This window comes from Vitis vinifera, chromosome 19 (assembly GCF_030704535.1).
Source record: "Vitis vinifera cultivar Pinot Noir 40024 chromosome 19, ASM3070453v1".
Taxonomy (NCBI): Eukaryota; Viridiplantae; Streptophyta; class Magnoliopsida; order Vitales; family Vitaceae; genus Vitis; species Vitis vinifera.
Window position 1 is genome coordinate 10295526 of NC_081823.1, and position 13804 is coordinate 10309329.

The window sequence follows — 13804 nt, forward strand, 5'->3', positions numbered from 1 at the left end:
GAAGTGCTCAGTTTGAGGTTGTTCATCTCTGTTTCTTTTCTTTTTTTTCTTTTTTTCTTTCCTGGTACCTCAATCTTTGTCCTCCAACACGCGTGTGGAGATCACGTGTCACTCAGCCGGCGACCATGCCTACGTCCGCATTGACTCACCGGCCGGAGGACCTGCTCACACGGCTGCGCTGCGCCAACGCCGAAGCCTGCCCTCCCCCCCTCTGTGAAATCCAATTACAGAAACCTAAAAAAATCTAACCCTGAAAGTCTTCTCTTTGTCTTCACCATGGACGACCTTGGGCCACCTACAGAGACGAAGACGAAGAAGACGACGATTGCGCTGACACTGCCGGAGGAGAACCAAGCGACGGAGCAAGCCATCGAGATGGCCACAGCAGCGGTGGAAGCGACGGAGATGCCGAAAGTCACACAGAAGGCGAAGAAAGTGGAGCTGGCCTATGATAGAATGCGTGCCGCGAGTGGGAAAGGGTACAGAGTGGTTAAGGCTACTAGAGGGGTTGTGTAAGGAGCTTGGTATTTTGAAATCAGGTTTTGAAGTTGAGGGAGACAAGGCATACGAGGCTTGGATGGTCAACGGAGAAGGGGGCTTGCAGGCGCCAGTGGGGTACGATGCAAATGGTTTCAGGTATAGGGATATAGGTGGGATTAAGGTGCACAAGGCCATGGAGGAGAATGTGGAGAGGAAAGATTATTTAATTTGTTTAAAAGAGTTAATGGCCACGTGCAAGCCAAAGGAATGTTTATTTAATTTTTTTAAAAGAGTTAATGGCCACGTGCAAGCCAAAGGAATGTTCTTGGGGTAGCAATAAAAAAAAAATACCCAGGCCACTTTATGGTCCCGGTGTTAGCATATGAGACATGAGTTTTATTTATTTATTTATTTATTATTATGTGTGTTTCTAGTTTATCATACCTATTTAAATAATTCCTCCAAGTCCCGGATTCCAAATTCTAATCCTCAATTCCCACAATTCCAATTTTTCACACTTGTTTATTTAGTCGTTATTATTATTATTATTATTATTATTATTATTATTATTATTATTCCATATTTATTTAATTATTTCATTTAAAAATTCAAATCATTCAAGTTCAGTAATTAAAAAATCTGACTTCCTAATTTAATATTCAATTGCAAAAATTCCATTATTCATTTTTACTCGTTTAAATATTGTTTTCGTTAATTAGTATTACTACCCCATATTTATTTATTATTTTGATCATTAAAGTCCAATTCTTCAAAAATCTAGAGTCCTAATTTAACTTTTAATCCCAAAATTCCACTATTCATTTTTACTCGTTTAAATATTATTTTCGTTAATTAGTATTATTACCCCATATTTACTTATTATTTCGATCATTAAAGTCCAATTCTTCAAAAATCTGACTTCCTAGTTTAATATTCAATCGCAAAAATTTCACTATTCATTTTTACTCGTTTAAATATTGTTTTCGTTAATTAGTATTATTACCCCATATTTATTTATTATTTCGATCATTAAAGTCCAATTTTTAAAAAAATCTAATGTCCTAATTTAATTTTCAATCCCAAAAATTCCACTATTCATTTTTACTCGTTTAAATATTGTTTTCGTTAATTAGTATTATTGTCCCATATTTATTTATTATTTCGATCATTAAAGTCCAATTCCTAAAAAAATCTAACGTCCTAATTTTTATTTTCAATCCCAAAAATTCCACTATTCATTTTTACTCGTTTAAATATTGTTTTCGTTAATTAGTATTACTACCCCATATTTATTTATTATTTTGATCATTAAACTCCAATTCATAAAAAATCTAGTGTCCTAATTTAACTTTTAATCCCAAAATTCCACTATTCATTTTTACTCGTTTAAATATTATTTTCGTTAATTAGTATTATTACCCCATATTTACTTATTATTTTGATCATTAAAGTCCAATTCTTCAAAAATCTGACTTCCTAATTTAATATTCAATCGCAAAAATTCCACTATTCATTTTTACTAGTTTAAATATTGTTTTCGTTAATTAATATTATTACCCCATATTTATTTATTATTTCGATCATTAAAGTCCAATTCTTAAAAAAATCTAATGTCCTAATTTAATTTTCAATCCCAAAAATTCCACTATTCATTTTTACTCGTTTAAATATTGTTTTTGTTAATTAGTATTATTGCCCCATATTTATTTATTACTTCGATCATTAAAGTCCAATTCCTAAAAAAATCTAACGTCCTAATTTAATTTTCAATCCTAAAAATTCAACTATTCATTTTTATTCGTTTAAATATTGTTTTCGTTAATTGGTATTATTACCCCATATTTATTTATTATTTTGATCATTAAAGTCCAATTCTTCAAAAATCTAGCGTCCTAATTTAACTTTTAATCCCAAAATTCCACTATTCATTTTTACTCGTTTAAATATTGTTTTCGTCAATTAGTATTATTACCCCATATTTACTTATTATTTCGATCATTAAAGTCCAATTCTTCAAAAATCTGACTTCCTAATTTGATATTCAATCCCAAAAATTGCACTATTCATTTTTGCTTGTTTAAATATTGTTTTCCTCAATTAGTATTATTGCCCCATATTTACTTATTATTTCAATCATTAAAGTCCAAATTCTTCAAAAATCTAACGTCCTAATTTAATTTTCAATCCAAAAAATTTTCACTATTCATTTTTACTTGTTTAAATATTGTTTTCGTTAATTAGTATTATTACCCCATATTTACTTATTATTTCGGTCATTAAAGTCCAATTCTTCAAAAATCTAATGTCCTAATTTAATTTTCAATCCAAAAAATTTTCACTATTCATTTTTACTTGTTTAAATATTGTTTTCGTTAATTAGTATTATTACCCCATATTTATTTATTATTTCGGTCATTAAAGTCCAATTCTTCAAAAATCTAATGTCCTAATTTAATTTTCAATCCCAAAAATTTCACTATTCATTTTTTTGTCCGTTTAAATATTATTTCCGTTAATTAGCATTATTATTCCATATTTGTTTATTTATTCCAATCATTAAAGTTCAATTCTTCATAACCCGACTTCCAAATTTAATTTCCAATATCAAAAACCACACTATTCACATTCAATTGTTTAATGATTATTTTCGTTATTAATGTTATCCCATCCATTTATTTATCCACTCATTTCTATGTTAAAGATCTCATCTCTAAATAATTTCTTAAATTTTCAACCTCTAAGTTTAATCACCAATTTCTAAAAATCTCATCTTTCGCAGTTATTTACCTGACCTCTATTATTTCGTCATCGTTATTATTCCATTCATTCACTTATTCACTCATCTGCTTATCCACTTATTTAAAATTCCATCCCTAAGTAATTCAACAAATTTCCAATCCCAAAGTCCAATTTCCAATTTCCGAAGCCCCTAACTTCCGCAATTATTTATCCAATCATTATTACTTCGTCATCATTATTCCATTCATTTATTTATTCACTTATTCATTTATTTAAAATCCTGTCTTTAAATAGTTCCTCAGAATTCCGATTTCCAAATTAGTTCTCTGAAATTCCAATTCTCTAATTTCCGAACTTAATTTTCGGTTTCCCATGCTCTAGTTCTCGTATTTATCCCATTACTTATTATTATCATTACCACTATTATCTTATCCATTATTTCTAAAAATTCTGCCTTTGAATGATTTTCAAGATTTCCAATTTTTATAATCCAATTTTCATAATCTCTACTTCTCAAATAATTTTCAATTATGATTTCTTTCAAAATTTAATTCCCAAAGTCCCAATTTTCATAATTTAATTTTTTTTTAAATCCCGAGCTCTCAAATAATTTTCAAAATTCCAATTTCTTTCAAATTTAATTTCTAAAATTCTCATTCTCACATTTAATCTCTAAAAGTCTGATCTTCAAATAAACTGTAAAAAAAATTCCAATTTTCTAGTAATCTTCGAGATTCCAATTCTTCAAATAAATTTCAAAAATCCAGTTTTCTCTCAAATAGTTTTAATTCCGCTCTGGTTTTCAAACGATCTTCTGTTCCTTTTGATTTCAATAAGCATGAATGATTACTACTCAAAAAGTGCTATTTTATAGCTTGTAATTAACTCTTTTAAACACTTTTGAGTAGTAGTTATTACCTTTTAACCCAATTAACATATTAAGGACCTTTGCAAGCATTTCTAATCAAAGTGTGTAAGTTTTGGTGTTTTTGTTAGTAAATTGACCACCAAAGCAATCCGAGATTGAGGAGAGTTCTTTAGAATCCATGGCAAAGCAATGGAAAGCTCAGAAACATGAAGAACCGAAGCTTTGAAGTCCTTTGCCATAAGCAAATCCGGAATGCAAGGAAGGGAAGCAAAGAGAAATCTAACATGAAGCATTCTAGATGACAGTCATGTCAGCCACTTTTGGAGCACTTCCTGGAGTTCAATTTATGCATACTATATGTCGTTTTGAAGCTCGGGAAGTCAACAATCCAATGCTTTAAACGGTGCGTGATTCGGAGTTGAAATGAAGGAGTTACAGCCATTGGAAGCCGATCACTCCAAGATGAAGGAAAATTTCACACGACTGCGAAATCAGCCTTAGGCTGTGAAAAGGGTGTCCTTTTGCTGCGAAATTTTGCAGCCCTTTTGCTGTGAAATTTCTCCTAAAGCTTCTCGATATTTGCGACCGACATTTTGAGATTTTTTGCTTTAGATGTTTGATGTCTAAATCCTCAAACTCTCCTTGTAACCCACCTATCATAGGATTCCTTAGTCTTTAAGTAAGAACAAAGGGTGAATAACTTGTTATATATAGTTGTAATTTTCTTTACAAATAAAAAATCTCAGGAGCTTGTTCTCAGAGACAACCTTTTTTAATAGTTAGAAATATATTTTACAGAGCACTTGCTCTTTTTTTTCCTTCATATTTTTATTTTCTCGTTCTTTTTATTTCTAGCCAATCAAACTTTGAGGATTTTTCCTCAGAGGATGAGTGGCTAGGCTCTTCGTCTCTTGGAGTGAAGAAAGCCGGGTAAGTTTCCTCATGCATAAATTGGAAGTTTTGTTGTTTTAGTTTTTAATGAAGAGAAAGTGTGACCCGTTAATGGTTTTTATCTTTTTAGTTAACTTAAAACGCCTTTAAATCACCTGGGCTAACACTTGGTAAGACAAGTGATCTTGGTCCATTGAGATGCACTAGTTTACCTCTTGCAAGCCTTTAGGAGGTGGTTTGAAGGTAGGATTTTCTAAAATAGCCAACACTTGGTAAGTTTTTGGACTCTAAGGAGACATCCATTAGTTATCTCTTGCGAGCTTTTGACGGGTAATCCAAGGTTAAAGATCACCTTGAATGGCAAATGCTAGGTGAGAGGCACAAGTCATTGCAAGATGCATCAGTGAGAAGGATTTGGTGTTTGAACCCATTAATGGGAAGCATCTGTACCACACCGATTAGAGAATTAACTATATGTTAATTCTTTAATGCGAGAAAAAGAAACAAGTGACCGGAACTCTCCTTTTTGTATGAGGAACCTGAGCCTAGTGATCTGAAACTCCAAGAAACACTTTTCTTTGTAATTAAAATCAGTTACTATTTTTGGTTAGCTTAAAACCAAACCTTTTCCACCAAAGATTATGTTTTCTTTTAAAGCTAACCTTGAAATGAAAAGGCACCAATTCATCTTTGAATTAATATCAATTGTGAAGTGAAAACTCATCCCAGTGAACGACCCTAGAGCCACTATGCTATGCTAGCTAAGGCTATCCTAGTACATGGTGTAATAGGTTATAAATTTTGTTGATTACTCCCTTCTGAGGACCACAATCAAGGAGCACCAGCTGGACACGAATCAAATGGTACCACTTTCAGGGACCATTGAGAGGACATGAATCAGTTGAGACACCAATTGGGAACGTATCAATGAATAATTTTTTTTTATATATAATTCCAGAATAATGGAATTTGTGACATTAAGTCATGCTGAATAAACGGGTATTGGTGGAGGCCCAACATGGGTGACTTTATGATTGATTGATTGATTGTTTGATTGGATTATCATACATGATTGATTTATCCTACTCTCTGACATGCATGAGATTATTTCTTAATTGTGCACTAACCCGCTCTCTTGATAGCGCATTGACGTTTGATGCCAAGGTATGCCCCGCTCCCACTTTGATCGTTTTTTATTGAGTGTTTTAATTCTCATATGCGCATGATCAATTTGAGTATACATTGATTTTCCTACTAATTGCCATGTCAGTTTCGTTTTATTAGTAGAAGCCCGACTTTAGGGACTTAGAGGGGTGCTATGGTCTTTACCTACCTTCCCGATAAGTAACCTGACCCCCGAGCCCGACCCGATTTTTCGTAGATCACCTTTTCCAAAATGAGGAGTCACACTTAGGGTTTTCTTTCTTATTTTGTTTACCCTTTTAAAAAAGTAAAACAAAAATAAGTGGCGACTCCAAGTCATTTTTCAAACAATAAAATCATTTTCAAAGTAAAATCAAGCTCGCCATCGAGTGGAAAACGCATGAGTCAAAATGCAGGGTCCACAACCCATAAAAAAAATATTTAATCAAATATCTTCTCCAATAAAATTATGTATAATAACAAAAAATTTCAGAATAAAAGTGACCAACAACAGTCAGTAGAACAAACCGAAATAAAATTATGGGTCATAACAATCCTAAAATTAAATAAAATAAAAACATAAAGTTATAATAACCCCACACCTGTGTTATGTGTGGCGTTGTGCATTGATAGCAGCATCAGCGAAACAAGATTGACCAACAACAGTTGGCAACATCACTTAATGGCGAAGAAAGCAGCAACTTGCGACAACAAGTATGGTGATGAGTTTGGAATAATTGAGGAGAACTAAGAGCAAGGGTTTTTGTAGGGAGTTTAGGAAAGCTTTTAATTTTAGTTATTTTTTTTTTTGTTTTTTTATGTTTCCATTTAACATCCCAGAATATTACTTTATAATTCCTTATATAAATATTTGCCAATTATAAAATGGTTTTTAGGATTGTTTTTTATTTTGGTTTTTTTTTTAAATTTTTATTCTTTTAAAAAATTATCAAGATTACTTTAAAAATATTTGATTAAATAGTTTTAAAATTTTAAATAAGATAAATGTAAAGTAACTAGTTTCTTTTAGTCCTACAAAATTGTAATATTCTAAGAATTAAAACTATTAAAAGAGATTATATTTAAAATTTTAATAATTATTAATATAACTTAAAGTTTCAAATTAATTTGGATAATTATTTAAGATAGTTTAGAATATTGATATTAAAATTAAATACTTATAGATAAAGGCATGAGGTAGTTTTATGGCAAGTACAAGATTAAGTAAATTGCCAAAAGTTTTAGAAATTTTTTATACAGGATTAATTTAAAAAAAAACAATATTAATTTATTGTTTTATATAGTTAAAATTAGAATTTTTTTTTATAAAGAATATCAATAAAAAATACCTATAAAAAATTTAAGAAGATAGAGATAATTTTATAGAAAGGTAAAACATTATGTGGTTAAATTATTGAAAAACAAAAGAATTTTTTGTATCAATTTCAAGGGATTTATAACTTTTTATATATGTCTAAAAATAATCAAGGAGATAAATTATAAAAAGATATAAATAAATTATCATTAAAATGTTATTATTTTATAAATTCATATATAAAATTATAATAAAATATAATATTATAAAAATTAAAATAAATTACTTTTTTTTTTGTCCTATACATTCACAATTTAGATTTATTTTTATGTTTTCATATGAAAAAGACTAACAATGTTAGGTTCTCACATGATAAACTAATTTTTATATTTTGTATAATCAATATAATCCAAATTAGACTATATATATAGAATAAAAGTTATAAACAAAATAAATGATTTTAACTTAATATATTTTTTTTATAATTTAATTTTTATTTTATTATAAGTTATTAAGGATAGTGTAAAATATTGGCATTAAAATCAAATACCTAGATAACGACATAAGGTGGTTTTGTGGAATGTATAAAATTAGGAAATATAGAATTTACTAAAAGTTTTATAAAAATCTTTATAAAGGATTTATTTTTAAAATTTTAAATTTATTGTCTTATATAGTTAATATTAGGATTTTTTTTTCTAAAAAATATCCATAAGAAATACCTATAAAAAAAATTAAGGAGATAGATGATTTTATAGAAAACATGAGATTGGTAAAACGTTATATGATCAAAGTATTAAAAAACAAATGAATTTTTTTTTTAATCAACTTTAAGTGATCTATAAATTTTCCTATGTCTTTAAAAAATCAATTAGAAAAAATATGAAAAAAATAGAAGAATTGAAATAAATATATTTATAAATTTCATTATCTTATAAATTTATATATGAATCATAATAAGATATAATACTGTTATCCTAAGGGTTCTCCTAATTAGATTTTGATGATAACAAACCATGGTAAAGTTACTAATTGGTTTAAATTGTAAAGAATCTCAAGTATTAATTTGGAAATTCATCAAAGGACCTAATGGATACAAGATCAAGACGTCTGGAAGATCTTTAATCATAGGAAACAATTGTAAGATGAATGCATGGGTGCACTTAGGTTTTACATATCATTTCATGCATCTTTGGAAAACTCGGTTTATTATTTAAAGTTACAATTGCATTAAAACCCGAGTTTTATCAAATGTACCTTAGGCAAAACGTTTCAAAATTGGCATATTAATTTACCTAAAGAGCTTGTCTAAATGTTAGAAAAGAAAAGAATAGAAAAGATAGGTTTTCGGGGTTCAAAGGTTGAATCAGTCGAGGCACTAGGCCAACCGGCTAGGGTATCGGTTGCCGGTTCCTCTTGCCCGGTCGAGGAGTGCTAAAAACACTCTCTTTAATCCAGTAGCCTTCCATTCCTGATCGAGGTATCCTCCTTCCTGGTCGACCTCCAGTCGAGGTCCAGTTGAAGTAACGGTAACCTACCAAAGCATTAAATGCTCCAACAGCTAGTGAATTGGTCGACCCCCAGCTCGATCAGTTGAGGTTGCTTTTTGTTTTTCTTGGCTCCCAAGGTTAGAAACCTATAAATTGAGAGCTCCACTTCATTTATGACATAGAGAACACTTGCATTTAATTGTCTACCCACTTGTTTTTTACTTAAAAGCTCTTACTTCTTTCTTAGTGCATTAAATCTTCATTTGCATATCTTTTAGTGCGCCCTTGTGAGTCATCCTAGCTTTGATTTGTATTTAAGCCATTATTGAGCTAGGTTGACAAAAGATCATCCTTGTAAATTGAGTGTTAGAGCCTTCAAGTGAGTTGAATATTGAAGAGATTGTGTAAGAGCTCATTGGAGCCAGAATCCAAGTGTAAAATAGATTAGAAGCTTGGTTGAAGCTTCAAGTTAGTGGAACCCTCACTCGGTTAGGAAATTGAGGAGAGTAGACGTAGGCAAGGAAGTGTCGAACCACTATAAAATCTGAGTTTGAATTTTCTAACTCTATCTCTTTATATTTGCTTCTATTGTGTTTGAATTTGTTGTGTTGAAAAAGTTTTAAAAAAAACCCAATTCACTATTTCTTAGGTGTTTTTCTCATTTAAGGTTAGCCTTTATTTTCTCAATTGGTATCAAAGGTAGGCCTCTTGTTTAAACTTAATCGTCTAAGAGGAAATCGTTATTCCATCAAACTCATCTTACACTGAAAGTTTTGCAAAAAATAGAGCTTCATTTTTTACGAGAACCGACTATCCCTATTAAAAAACTAAAATGACTTGGTATTTACAATCAACCGATTTAAATGTATGGGACGTCATTGAAGATGGCCCAACTTTTTCCTACAAAACTAGTTAATGGAATCATGGTTCCAAAACCCAAACAAGAATGGAATGAGCTTGATAGAAGAATTTTTCAATTAAATGCTAAGGCCATTTTCACTTTGCAATGTGCCATGGATAGAAATGAATATAATATCATATGTCAATGCAAATTGGCTAAAGAAATTTGGAGATTGCTTGAAATAACTCATGAAGGAATAAATCAAGTGAAAGAGTCAAAAATCAATTTACTTGTTCATAGCTATGAATTGTTTTTTATGAAAGAAAATGAGACTATTGTTGAGATGATCACTAGGTTCACCGACATTGTCAATGGTCTTAAAGCATTGGGAAAGACCTACAAGGAATCCGAAAAGGTGATGAAGATCTTGAGGTCTCTCCCATCAAAGTGGCATGCAAAGGTCACCGTAATTCAAGCAGTAAAAAACTTGACCAAGATACCAATGGAGGAGCTCATAGGGTCATTAATGACATATGAGATCAATTTAGCAAAGAAGCTACAAGAAAGTGAAGACAAAAAGAAGAAGAGCATAACTCTCAAAGCTACAACTAAGGAAGAAGAAGATGTTGAAGAAAAAAAACAAAGTGAAGAAGATGATGATTTAACCCTCATCACAAGAAAGCTCAACAAATACATGAGGGGCGAAAGGTTTAGAGGAAGAAGGTTCACCTCTAGAAGAAACCTTTCTAAAAAGGAATCTTCATCTCATGGTGACAAGGAAAAATGGGAAGAGAAAAGAGATTTGGCGTGTTTCAAATGAAAGAAACTGGGACACATTAAATATGATTGTCCTCTCTACAAAAGTGAAGCCAAGAGGAGAATGAAGAAGGCAATGATGACCACTTGGAGTGAAAGTGAAGAATCCTTCGAAGAAGAAAATGAGAAAGAAGTAGCAAACATGTGCTTCATGGCAATAGATGAACTTAATGAGGTAAACTCTAACTTTAGTGATGAAGATATGCATGATGTTTTTGAAGAATTGTATGAGGATTTTAAAAAACTTAGTTTGAAAAATATTTCTCTTAAGAAGAAAATTCAACAACTTGAAAAAGTAAAATAAAAATTTTCAATTGTTGAAATTTCTAAAACTCATCTTGAAAAAGAAAATGAGATTTTGAGAAAGAAAAATGAATGGTTGACCTCCTCTCTTTCAATATTTTCTTGTGGACAATTTTTTTTTGAAATGATTCTAGCTAGCCAAAAATTTGTTTTTGACAAATAAGGACTAGGATTCAAATATTCAAAAAATCAAAAGTATTTTAAAAACTATTTTATAAAAGAATCCACAAGTGCAAGTCCTTCCACTACTTGCAACTTTTGTAGAAGAGGAGGGCACAATAGTAGTACATGTCCTTTAAGAAATGTTTCTCAAAAGATTTCAAATGTAAAAGTTAAAAAGGTTTGGATTGAAAAATCCAAGGTCATTGACCCTCAAGGACCCAAAATGATATGGGTACCTAAGTCAACTTGAGTTTTATATTATAGGGTTCAAAGAAGGATAAGTGGTTCTTAGATAGTGGATGCTCAAGACACATGACCGAAGATGAATCCAAGTTTACTTTCCTTAAAAAGAAAAATGGAGGATATGTTACCTTTGGAGACAATGCAAAATGAAGAATCATTGGTCAAGGCAACATTAGTAATGGCACATCCTCTCTTATTGAAAGTGTTTTATTAGTAGATGGTTTAAAACATAACCTTTTAAGCATTAGTCAACTTTGTGACAAAGGTTTTAAAGTGATTTTTGAAGCATCTCATTGCATCATCAAAGATATTCAAAATGATAAAACCATCTTCATGAGTCATAGATGTGATAATTTTTATGCTATAAATATTTCAAAATATGATAGTTATGATAGATGTTTTTCAAGCATGTATGATCAAATTTGGTTGTGGCATAGAAGGTTGGGACATGCTAACATGGACCTCATTTCCCAACTCAACAAAGATGAACTTGTTAGAGGCCTTCCCAAAATAAATTTTTAAAAAATCAAAGTTTGTAAAGCTTGTCAAGTGGGAAAACAAATCAAAAACTCTTTCAAAAACAAAAATTTTATTTTCATATCTAGGCCTCTTGAGTTGTTGCATATGGATTTATTTGGTCCCTCTAGGACTCCAAGTCTTGGAAAAAAAATCTTATGCATATGTTATTGTGGATGACTTCTCTAGATACACATAGGTCTTGTTTTTAAGTTAAAAGAATGAAACCTTTTCTGAGTTTTCAAAGTTTTGCAATAAGGTTCAAAATGAAAAAGGTTTTACAATTACTTGTATAAGAAGTGATCATGGAAGAAAATTTGAAAATATTGATTTTGAAGAATATTTCAATGAGCATGGAATTAACCACAATTTTTCGGCTCCTAGAACTCCCCAACAAAATGGGATAGTTGAAAGGAAAAATAAAACTCTTCAAGAAATGGCTAGAACCATGCTAAATGAAAACAATTTACCAAAATATTTTTGGGCCGAAGCGGTTAACACTTCTTGTTATGTTTTAAATAGAATATTATTGAGGCTCAATCTTAAGAAAACTCCTTATGAGCTTTGGAAAAACGAGAAACTCAACATTAGCTATTTCAAAGTCTTTGGGTGCAAATGTTTTATATTAAACACCAAAGACAATCTTGGAAAATTTGATGCAAAATCGGATGTTGGAATTTTCCTTGGTTACTCAACTTCAAGTAAAGCTTTTAGAGTTTTTAACAAAATAACCATGATTGTAGAGGAGTTCATCCATGTTATTTTTTATGAATCTAACCATTCTCCCCAAGAAACAAAGAGTTTTGATGATGATTTAGGTTTAGAGACCTTCATGGAAAAATTACAAATTGAAGATAGAAGGCAACAAGAAGAAATTAGAGAGGATCCCAAGAAAGAAGAATCACCATTAGCACTACCCCCTCCTCACCAAGTGCAAAGTGAATCAAGTCAAGACCTTCCTAAAGATTGGAAGTTTGTCATCAACCACCCACAAGATCAAATTATAGGTAATTCATCTAGTGGGGTAATAACTAGATCATCTCTTAGAAATATTTGCAATAATCTTGCTTTTATTTCTCAAATTGAGCCTAAAAATATAAATGATGCTTTAGTTGATGAAAATTGAATAATTGCTACGCAAGATGAGTTAAATCAATTTGAAAGAAGTGAAGTATGGGAATTAGTACCAAGACCTTCAAATCAAAGTGTTATTGGAACTAGATGGGTCTTTAGAAATAAAATGGATGAAAATGGCATAATTGTTAGAAATAAAGCAAGATTGATAGCCCAAGGTTTTAATCAAGAAGAAAAGATAGATTATGAAGAAACCTTTACCCCGATAGCTAGGTTGGAAGCCATTAGGATGCTACTTGTCTTTGCATGTTTTAAAGACTTTTCTTTATGTCAAATGGATGTGAAAAGTGCTTTTTTAAATGGCTTTATAAATGAAGAAGTATATGTTGAACAACCACCCGGTTTTCAAAGTTTTAACTTTCCTAACCATGTTTTTAAACTTAAAAAGGCATTCTATGGTTTGAAACAAGCACCTAGAGCATGGTATGAAAGATTGAGTAAATTTCTTTTGAAAAAGGGTTTTAAAATGGGAAAAATTAACACAACTCTTTTCATAAAGACCAAAAAAAAAAAAAATGGTCTTAGTTCAAATATATGTTGATGATATTATTTTTGGAGCTACTGATGTCTCTTTTTGTGAAGAATTTTCTAAGTGCATGCATAGTGAGTTTGAAATGAGCATGATGGGAGAACTCAACTTCTTCCTTGGACTGTAAATCAAGCAACTAAAGGAAGGAACCTTCATCAATCAAGCAAAGTATATAAGAGATCTTCTCAAAAGGTTCAACATGGAAGAAGCCAAAACTCCAATGAGCTCAACGATCAAGCTTGATAAGGATGAGAAAGGTAAATCCATTGACTCAACTATGTATAGAGGCATGATAGGTTCTTTGTTGTATTTGACCGCTAGTAGACCCAACATA